Source organism: Pinus tabuliformis, chromosome 9 (assembly GCF_031772625.1).
Source record: "Pinus tabuliformis cultivar Carrire ecotype Pingquan chromosome 9, CPIR1, whole genome shotgun sequence".
In the NCBI taxonomy this organism is placed as follows: domain Eukaryota; kingdom Viridiplantae; phylum Streptophyta; class Pinopsida; order Pinales; family Pinaceae; genus Pinus; species Pinus tabuliformis.
Window position 1 is genome coordinate 1,667,885,250 of NC_142307.1, and position 12,127 is coordinate 1,667,897,376.

Genomic DNA, 12,127 nt, shown 5'->3' on the forward strand with positions numbered 1-12,127 from the left:
TCCTGGGGCTTCACTTTCGCTAGTTGACGGTGTGCTTTCAACATGATCATCAGAGGTTGATGACACTGGATTGTGCAAACGAGGAGACCAGTCCCTTAGTATCCGAGGGATGTAAGGACAATCTCTGTGAAAGTGGTCTCCTTTGAAAATGACACATGACGATTTAGGCCTGGTCGGTGCAGTGTGTGTATTTTCATTAGATGACACTCGTTTTCCACCATTCGCCTTTGGCTCCTTCTTCTTTTTCTCTTTCTTCTTCTTTTCCTTCTTCTCCTCAGGAACTTGACTTTTGGCTTTGCTAGCCCCATCAAGCGAAGATGAAGGAGGAGAGGAAGAATTAGAGGAAGTAGAAGGTTGGTGGGCAACTCTGGACTCGCCTAATTGCTGATTCGATTGTTCAGGAATAGTGGTGTTCTAAACGACATTGGTTGAGAAGAGCCAGACTGGCAAGCCAATTGTCAGTCCTGGAAGCGACAATGTGGCCATATGGGGTGCACGAACATCTCCCCAAGAGGAGAAGGGACTAGGATTTCCACCAAGGGGAATTCCTTGGTTGGTAGACTCCATTTTTCTCAACCTAAGATCAACGTAGGAAAAGGGGGTGAATATTCCGTTTAAAATAAATTTTAAGACGCTTTGACACAACTTGTTTTTTCAATTTTAAAGAGTCGAGAAAAAATAAAAGATGACTCTAGTCTCCTTCGATTTTTAATGAGCCTGAAGTGACAAGTGCTTAGATGGACCTTTTCCGTTAAGGAGTCTGAAAAGGAACGAAAGGGACTGCTCTGGAGATCTAGGTAGCGGGAGTACCAAACCAATCGCAAAACTGCAGAATACTTTTTACGTTACGGCAGTCAATCTTCTCGAATGCTGTGTTCGGTGCATTGTGATCAGTAGGGCGGCTGACACGGCTTCCTATGGATAAAAGGTTTTAAGCCTATAGGGGTCTCCCAATATATACTCGACGATACGTGGGAGCACAAGTCCGTACTGGCACTTATCGTCTCAAAGTGGAGGGATCACCCAACCATCAGTGAGGACAACAGTTACCAGGCTTTACGACACCGGAATACGTCTCTAGCCTAGACCTCTAAATGTTGTGTGTTAAGTTCCAAAGCGTTGTTAGATTCATTCAATTTATTTTAAGTTGATCTTTCTTAGAAGTTTGCCTTTTGGGATCACCACGAGATGTAGATATAATTCCTAAAATGCAATCTAAAGATGATAAGCAAGCTTTTATCTCTTTTCAGCAATGAAAATCCTAGCTACAAGGGGAAAAGAAAGACACAATCTTTTCTCAGAGAGCAAAGATCACACTGTAAATGCACTTTCCCTAAATCAAACCAAACAGACTATCAATATGCAAATGCACATATGCATGTATTTGTTTTCACTTTCTTAATATTGATGCCTAAAAAGAAAGTTGATGTACAAATCTGAATTTGCTTTCAAGTGATAAACACAAACAAGCTTCTTTTCGAAATCAAAAGGTGGAGAAGATTACGACACTTTATGATTTCGAAATAAACACTCGTTTAGACGCTAGAAAGTGACAAATTCAAACCAAAGACAAAAGTAAAAGCATAATCGATTGTCAACAGCAAATAAACTTTCTCCTAAGATCAAAATCGACACTTACGACAGATCTAAATCCAAGGACGACAGTGTGACTATTCTACTCTTTCAATGGAAAACTGTAAATGATGTAACAAACACACAAAGAACATGTACAATCTTTTTGTACAAAGGAGGCGGAATTAAGGCAAAGAAAAGGGGTTTTTAAACAGACACACACTGATCACAAGCTGCAAAATCAAAGACAAAACTGAAAAATGAAACAAAGAACCTCAGCTGAACAGGGTTAGACTGATCAGCGCACCTGTTACACAGACAAACTGAATTGCAGCGCAGGTAGCCCTCTCGGGAACTGCGTTGAAATGCAGAATCTCTTCATAGAGCCTGCGCTGGGGCAGAAACGAGACTTCTATCTGGGTTTTGGGTCACGGTTTGCAGTTTAATCTATGGATTTTGGTCGAGTAAAAGCAATCAGTAATGCACAATCAGAGGGTGGATTTAAAGGAGGTCTAAGAGCTATCACAAAGGGTAATCAGATCATTTGTGAATCAGCTGTTCAGATCATAAACAAATCCAGTGAATGGATTGAAGTAGCAGGTGTCTACTTTGCATTTGATGATGGCAAATGCAGTTCGATTGCTACTTCTGTGTTTATGAAACAAACAACAAGAGAAACACAAACAAACTAACTAGACACGCTCCCCAGTGGAGTTGCCATTTTGTTAACGGGAAAAGTGTCTACTCAAAATGCCCCTATCCCACTAAGGTGTGACAGTACCTTAGAAACAAACAAGGAAAACTACTTTCGTATTCTTCTTTATGAACTATAAACGAAGAGGAATAGGATGAACCAACCTGTGTCTTGCGCTAGCCCTTTGATCCAATCTCTCTCCTCTTTGACAGCTTCCAGCTACCTGCTCCCTTACTTGCCCAGCTTCACCAAGTTCCTGCAAGATCACAGAAGAGGAAAACTACACAAAGACATGGATTTACATTCATAAATAGCTTAGGATCAGATTTAAGCTAAACATGCAAATATAATAAAACATCATTGATACACAAGCATGTAGGAGAAACTAAAATAGTTTTATTGATATAACAAGAAGATCCAGGAGGAGTTACAACCGATGATTCCTGATCCAGCATCAACCCCCCAGAAAAGGAATCCCCTCTTCACCTCCAACAAAGCATAAATCACCCAATGCACTGATCTCTATCTCAAAACCAACAACAATTCTCTGCAATGTACAAAATTCCAGCCTCTGGATCTCTGGGATGAGGGATCCATATATAGATGTATGCAAAGACGATGAGTCAACTTATGATTTGACTAGTGGCTTCTCTCTATCAGTTCTTGCTTCCACTTGGAGACTGAGAGCCTCTTTCTCATCCTTGGTTGAACTCAGTGAGGCAAGTGTCATTGGGGAAGATTCTGGAAGCTTCCATTGTCTGTCCACCTCGCCGAATGACACTGCCATTTGTCATTTCCCACTCAGCGCACCCTGGTAGTGCATTTAGGTGCGTTGCAACGCACCTAGCTAGTGTACTGGGGTGCTATGCAACGCAGCTAGCTAGTGGAGCAGCTGAAATGATCCTAATTTGACTGATTCTGAGCAGTTTCTGGTGGAGAACTTCTGGGAGAAGTTGTAATTGGTCGACGTTGTTCCTTTAGGGGCAGGAAAAACTCTTTTAGGGACTTAGGATCCCTTGGTTTATGGACATTTCATGCTTAGAGCTATAAGGCACAAAAATGTCTATAACATGGATAGAACTGAAAGAGTGAGAATTTGTGGATCAAGAGAACAAAAACCCTCATCTTACATCTAAATCTTGGTTACAATAGTATATTTTTACAGATCAATACAAGATTTTATTCGGTTCTTTTCATGTTGAGACGTACAAATGGATATCAAGGTTGACAGAAAGAAAGAATTGTTTTACGGGTGAAGAACCTATGGTGTGGACTCCTGAACTGATGCATCAACTCAAGAGGACTCACAATAGGAATTCAAGGGTTGTCAATTTTTGGATTGATAGGATCTTGGGAGGATTCATTATTGAGTTTGTTGTAGACTTGACCATGCCTTATAGTGAAGTGGAAAGAAGATTCTTCAAAGGAAGGTGAGGTAAGTATTTAAAATATCTAAAACTTTGGATTAAGATGCTTATGTGTGAAGAGGGCGTTTTATGGATGCAATCAAATTGCTAGTTTACTTATGTTTGGAAGAAGAGAGAGTAAATATGAGAAAGAGATCAATGTAACATGAAGTAGAAAGAGATATAGAGTAAATACTAGAAATATATCTCGTGGAAAAGACCCGAAGACCTTCGTAGAGACTGATTATAGTCCTCTTTTGAGTGGATCTGAAAGCGAAAGAGAAGAAAACCACACTGATAAGCCCTAGGTAACTTCAAAATATTCACCCTTCCAGCTTGAGAGTTCGCAGAGGCCAACATCTAGTAATATCCAAGGTGTTTTTGGCTTCCCCCCTCCCCCTACCCGTCCTACCCCCCATCCTCCTCCCCTTACTCATACCCCTCCCCCCTCCAAGAAGAAGTATGGCTCATGATATTAAGCAACCCATTTTCAAAGGAACTGCATTGGAGGATCTGGAACTATTTTTCTTTTCTGTGAAGATGTATGGACAATGAAGTAGATCAATGATGCGAATATAAATAAATTGCAACTCATTACCAGGCTCTGAGATAGAGCATTGACATGGTATATAGATTATTAAAATAATCAGAAAAAAGATAATAATAATAAAAATTTAAAAAAATTGCAGATATTAAAACAACACTGATAAGAGAGTGTAAGAAGTCAAAGTATGAGTTGGAGTGCATCACCAAGTTGAAAGAGATGAAATAGAAACCTATTAAGTCTGTTTGGGAGTTCGATCAAAGATTTAAGGTGTTATTGGATCAAGTAAGCTTTGAAATAGTTGTGCAGCAACATCAAGAATTTTTTATAGCTACATTGTTACCACATATCATATTTCCATTGATGCAACAAAAGATAGAAATTCAAGTTGAAGCTCTACAGATTGCGATCAAAATGGAAGCTTTGCCTATAGGAGATATTAATGCAGGCATGCAACAAAATCATAAGTGGTTGGCAAAACTAACCCTACATACATAAGAAACCAATAAAAGAAAAGAAGTTAGAGAAGAAGTATGGTGTACGAAGTGCAGATCGGAGGGCCATTCTAAAAATCAATGCCCTATCTTCAGGAATTACATGACTGGTGGGACATCAGATCCCTTAAATGTAGGATCTAGCGTGTGGTGCAAAATATGTAAGACTAGAGGCCAACATCGTTCAAAATACTATTACTTGTTACAAAATATGTACAGAATCTGAGGAATCTATATTGCTAATTTTGTAAATTAGTAGGATATGATGAGAATTATTATTGTGCTCATGAACTAATGATGGGGCACGGTGCAGAAGCTTATAGAATGCACAAAGAAGAGCACGGACATGAGGAAAATGGACAATGCAGTGGTCATGGAGATTACTAAGGAAGAGGTCGAGATGGTGGAGCTGGTTGAGGATGTGGACAGATCATTTGCTATAACTATGGCTAGCCAGTTCATTTTGTGAGAGACTGCAACAACCCCACAACGACATGTAAGTACTCTAAATCCTTTGACCATGTAATTAAATAATGTCCTGTACTTATGGCAAATATGATAGAAAAAAGGAATCAGCAACCGACATAGAATATCCAAATGATGACTGCTAAAAGGAGGACTGAGGAACCTCAAATTAGTATTGTCACTAGAAGTGGAGTTGTGACTAGTAGTGATAAAGAAGATGAAAAGAAAGAATCTGAAAGTGAATGAGTGAGAAACACTATTGAGAAAGTTCATGTTTTTATATTCATAAATAAAAAGAAGAATTTATTGAAGAAAAGTGAAGTTTTATGGATGTTGGAGCTTTGACCTCTAATGCACAACCAAAGCCCGATGAGAAAAGTAACTGTGACGTGTCATTAACTTCAATACATAACCGATCCCTAACACAAAATTGAGCTTTGACACAAGACTAGGATTCAACAAATCAAGTAGGTATTTTCAAGTCTTTTCTGCAAACTTGCATGAAATTCTTAAGAGATCAAAAGGTTGTACAAGGGTTGCAGGAGTTGATAGATTCTATGCAACCAAAGAAACACTGCGAAGTGAATGTGTGCAGCCAATAATTTGCATCAACACAAGAGAAATGGAAGAGAGATGAGGCTTAGTGTGCAGATAGGAGAGTATGAGATGGATCAAAACATTCTATATCTGATGCTAATGTCTTGAGGAAGAAGACGTGGGAATTAATAGGTAAGCCAAAGCTACAGTGAACTCCTATTCAATTAAGGATGGAAAATCAGAAAAATATCTTCCCTCTAGGAAGAATACCAGGTGTCACAGTGTATATTTAAGGAGTTCCACTACTGCTGATTTTTAAGTAATAGATATCATCGATGATAGTAGCCCTTATGCTGTATTTCTCATAATTGACTAGGCATTTGACAATATGGCCATAACTAATTTGAAGAAGAGATAGATGATATTTGAATGAAACAATATGAGAGTAATTGTTCCCTTCGATTCATGAGAATGAGTAATATATATAGAACCAGTCAAAGATGAATACTGTGCAGCTGACATAGGCAATATCTATCAAATGACAATGAAAGAAAAAGATTGTGTTAGCCCTACTATAGAGGGAAATTTGAGTTGGTAGCATGATAGTTTTTGTACATAAAACTCAGAAGAAGAGTTGGAGAACTGGCTGAATAGGATGCATGAATTATCCAGAAGGTGTTGTGTAAGAATTACCAAATCAGTTCTTTGTCTGATATCTAAGCTATGTAACCTACCTTCTTATGATGCCTTAGGTGATGTGAATACTTTTCTTGATAATTATGAAGGACAAGTTCCAGAAAATCAAGGGTTGTTAGCCTTGGATATAGCCTTGAAAGTTATCCCTGCTAGATGGTGGAATACACACAAGAATAATATAGGAGGTTGGCAGAAATGTCGAAGACTGATAGGGATAATGTTTGGACAAATAGATACATATATGGATATAAAATATGATGTTGAAACTAATCCTAGGAAGCATATCCAATTATGCACTACAACATGGAAGGATATTCCACAACAAGGATGGGTACATGGATTCATTCATACATTAGAGACAGTCCTTAAGAGCTTGTCCCTAGAAACAAAGCTTCAACATGGTATCGTGAACTGGGCAGACATGGTTTATCGATTCATATTAACATTTAGCTTTGAGGATGATCTCCCATACAAAGATTTGGCCCTTGAGACAGTCAAGAAGAGGATATTTGAGAATGTAACCCCATGGACATGGAAGCAACTTGATTGGCCTGCGCATATAGAAAATGCACTGGAGTGCTATAACCTTACCTCAGATGAAGAAGAAGATCATCGTAACATCGATATAGAACACCCGTAAGGAGATCACTGAGTAACTGGACCTAATCTAGAGATACCAGACATAACAAGGCCACGGAATACCAAGAAGGTAAACATAGGATCAGAGAAGGAACCCAAGTTTGCAACAATAGGAGACTACTGGGATGAGGATACAATCATTAAATTTACATAGTTACTTCATGAGTATCAAGAACTATTTCCCACCATGTTTTAAGAGATGAAGGTTATAATAGGAGATCTATGAGTCATGAATATTCCTGTTAATCTTCGTGCAAAGCTTTAGAGGGACAACCCTGCCACTACAGCTTCGCTCTAAGGAAAGGAGAAAAGTCTGAGTGCCACCAATAGTTGAAAGTGGGAACTGGGCTATAAACTATGCTGCAAACAGGGCTTTGATGTAGGAAGTTACTTCACTACATTCTAGATTATGTCAAAGTTTGTAGGAGCATTGACAAAAGAAGCGTTGCTTTGCTACAATATGGGATGCATCAAAGTTTTTCAGGAAAATATGGTCGTTAAAAAGGAAAGTTGTGATTGAAACACATAGAGTGATGCATTTGTGAGGATAGATTGGCAATAGATATACACATGTTGGTGAACTAACACCCTCACCTTTCACTGAACCTATAAGAGAAGTATAGCTCTATCACAAAGTTTAAGGTTGATTTCCAGAAGGTTTACATACAAGCTAGCAGGGACACAAGGAATACATCACATCACATACCATATTTAGTGACAGACGACGATCTCCTAGCACAGATACAACAATAGTCTGCAAAGTGGATCAATGCGTTGGAGACACATATGAAGGATACTCCGATAGAAGAGGATACTATGCATTTTGGGGAAGTGAGTGGGAAGAATAAGGATAAGAAAGAGTTAGAAAAAGAGAAGCAATACGATGAGGGTCTCCAGGTTCCTCTTGGAGGTGTGTTGACGGTGTTGGACCCGCCAACATGTCAAGGGGATCTCCCCGGTAGGTAGTCCCAATTAGACCTCAGACCATTTGGTGTAGGAGTCCTAACAGTGAGTCGGAAGGTAAAGCCATGGTTGTGATGTCGCACAAAGGCAAGTAAGATAACTCTATCAGTAGAGAGGGTGTGATTGATGCAAAGAGTAAAGGAATGTGTACGAGAGGTTACAACATTTCGAAGGAAGAGGAAGGTGAGGGTGAGTTCCAGGTTAAAACGGATCAGTCCGAACTCGGCTAGGAACACACCACACAAAGGACATGGACAACTTCCGTTGGAGCAATCCATTCGGATGCGGAGACCACAACTGAACAACACTCACGGATTAGTCCAAGACGAGTGTGCCGGTTGATATAGCAAGATTCATGAGAAATGTCTGTCTAATGTCCGACAGAGCAGTTGACATAGACGGTGACAACATTAACAACATATGCAACACATTAACAACAAGATTCATATAATTGCATGTGAATCAGTTCATACACAAGTACATAAGTTAAACAACATATATCATTAAGGCAACCAAAACAGTCCAACTACAATAACAACATATGCATGAAAATGTGTTGGCTCTTATTATTAAAGAAGTGTAAGTCACAATCATACAATACACCATGTAAACCTGCTAGCCCCAATAGTGGAACGTTACAGCCACATCAGCCTGCTCCTCCAACGAGATGTACTAGCTCCGTGCAGTGGAGAAGCCAAGGCACGTTGCAATACAGTCCAAGTCTTCTTCAAGATAGTCTTAGTAGAAGCTTGGCTGACCAAAAGCCCATACAATGAATTATGAGGGACTATTTATAGCGAAGGGTGGGGTGACCCTTGAAATTCCCCGTTGTGACAGTTCAACTACCCTCATGACTCTTCACCTACTGTATCACTGTTACATCCAACTGTTCACACTCGAATTAAACTTGACATGACTCAACATTACAATGCACGTGTACTCATGTGAGACAACATGGTTTGAGCAAGCCTTGCAAGACACCACTAACACTCGATCCGATGTGGTGAGACCAACTCTTTGACACGCTTGTGATGGTGGAGCTGGCGAGATGATGCCAAGATTGGTCGTGTGTGATGGTGTGCATGTATCTCATGGTGACATCTTGCTGAAGTGAACTCTTTCCTCTATTGCAACCGGTGCATTGGTTCGGCCCCTTCATCTGACTCATTTGCTAACATGCGCATGGACTTCTTGGGTATGGTTGAACCAGAAATACACTGATGCATAGTGTTTGTGCTGATCTTCAAGTGTGTACTGGTGGTCATGTGCATCAACTTGCCAAAGTGCATGCTCAGGCCAAGTTGGACTTGCTTCTTGTCTTCACCTCGGTGAGTGTGTTGAATGGGTTGGATTACATGCATGTGCTCAATGACATTCATGATGTTGGATCCTTTGCATAAGATCAACAAGACTGCTGACCATGTTTACTTTGTGTCAGCTGCTAGGATGGATCCTTAACTTGCACTGGCACAATTTCATCCGTGAGTGCATGTTGCACCCACTGTTATTCCTGTTCCTATTGCAACTCATTGGATTGTCTATGCAGCTTCATGTTCTTCCTGAGTTGTTTCTTCATCACATGCAACTCCTTCTTTGTTCCATCTTCTACCTTCGTGCGATCTTCATGTCACGTCGTGACTTCATAGCTTGAGTCTCTAAAGTTGCTTTCATTATCAGTGGATCTACTTGATCTTGCAACTTTTCTCCGCCTCTATGTTGTCAGCAACCTTCCTCTTCCATTCATTGTGTTCACTTCATTCGTTGCATTCGATACATTCGGTATGCTACCTTTAGTTGTTGTCCATGATGTTGGTCGTTGTGATGTTGCTACTTGATGTTCTTGTCCATAAAAAAATTGATGTCTTCGTGAGTGGGCAAGCTCATAGACACCTGATCAACTGCATCCCCAAGTGTGCTCTAAATGGTGTCTTCATCTCTACTCTCCTGGAAGCCATTGCACCTATATTGTGAAGAGGTTGATGAACACCTGTGATACCTGGAGACATGGAAACACTCATAGAAGTAAATCTTTAGTCGAAAACCAGAATGGACATGAGAACTAACTTGCAACATACCTGGGTGAATGATTATGAAGGTTGTGCAATTTCAGCCAGGAGGTCGGGAGACTGACTGCCAAGACTGCACAAGGCATAGTTCGAGCTGTTGAGAGACTAACTAGTTGCTGGAACTGCGCAATGCACAATCCAGTATGGCTACTGGCTACTGGGATTGTGGATTGTGCAATTCAATTCCGGGAATGACTACTGGCCTAGGGACATATTTGTTCAATTTCTTGGGCCAAGCAGTCGTTGTCCTCCAAAAATTCCCAAAAAATTCCTGGAGACCATTATTTAGCAAGAATGCGCACATATGGAGAGGAAGGTGAGCCTTCCTTTCCCAGATTGTGCAATGCAGCCTTGGTGAAAGCAGAGCCCAAGCCAAGGTTGGCCCGACTTGCCGATGGGAAACTGAAAGCAAGTAAGCCAATGAATGCATGACGACACGAAGTGATAGCAGAAGTGATTAACAGTTCATGCAAAACATGTATGAAGGATTTAGCAAGAAGATTAACGTGCATGTGGGTGAGGCGGTTCACCAGTTGGGCGAATGTTCGTGCAAAACAGTTTCATGCATGTGATAGCAGTGAGATAGCAATGAAAACTAAAACAGAGCTAGGACAAACTAGTATACATGTAAATGACAGCAAGCATTCAAAGAAATCAAGAAAACAATTCTTCCATAAGAGAAAACACAAAAAGTGATAGAAATGCAGCACAAGGCATGGGAAGTGAGCTTACCCCAAAACAGCTACGCTGAATATGCTCACTACTCCTATATGTGATGTGGGATGTCAGAGCTACAAGGTTGATGTGAGGAATGAGATCTGTAGCATCTTGTTGATGAGTTTTGATAACATCAAGGTTTGGACACACATGCTACAAATCGAGGGGAAGCGACACTTGGTGAGAGGTTTCTAAAATGATCCTTGCATGTAACTTCCAACTGCTAAACATAGATCCCTGAAACAAGGGATGCCCTTGCATGTTGCCTTGGGAGAAGTAGCCCATGCATGTAAGTCATTTTTTCTCAATCCCGAAGGGAACCGGTCAACTTAGCTCCACATGCAAGAGAATGCTTGACTGCTAGAGAAAAATGCCTATTTCTGGCTGGGAGCTGGGTTGGTTTCCCAAGAGATTTGTGCAATTTTTGTGCTGAGTAACTGACTACTGCCTAGATTTGCACAATCCTGGGTTGAATAGCTTGCTGGTGGGAAAATTTGCGGAAATCCTATTGGGAGGGTTGGCTGGAAGGATTGCGCAACCCTCGAGCCCAGCAAGCTGTCAGATAGGATTGTGCAATTTCTAGAGGGAAGGCTGGTTTCCCTCTAGAAATGCACAATTTTCAAGGGGAAGCCGCTCAGCTTGCAGCTGGACCAAGTCCGGGTGAGCAGCCTATGGAGGGAAAAGATCAAACTGTGATCGATAAGCTGCCTTTGAGCAAGAAAGACACTGAATCTTGAGGACTTGACGAAGTAAAAAGTTGTTGTGAAGGTTGGTAGGGAGGCTCCAAAATAGGCTAAGGAAACATTTTGGAGGGTGGTTGTAGCCGCTACAACAAGGTGATGCACAGAACACAGAGTCTAAAAATATAGAGACAAATACAACACTCAAAGAGAAGAGGAAGGCACACACTGAAGCTACCACAAGAAGAAAAACGAAGCAGAAGGAAGACAAGACAAAGGAAATAACGTCATTTATCCTCACTAATGGGGACTTGGACCAGATTGGAGACATAATTCAAGAACAAACAATAGAATCATGGGGCAAGCTAAAGGATCATTATGCCACACTGCTAACAAGTGTCGCGAACCACATTGTAGAACTGAAGACACTAGCACAGGTAATTGGACAGCCAACACAGGCAAAGGAGAAGCTTGGAGAGGAAAAACCAGTAGTTGGGGCATAGATAGCACCGATACTTGCTAGAACCCTGCAGTTTGACTCCATCGAGGTAGAGCAGTAGGCCAAAGAGAAGATGTACGTGAACATGAACATCATCGTAGTGCCATTTCAGAGATTAGACAAGCTACATCTAGAGATCATAGATGAGCTGAAGC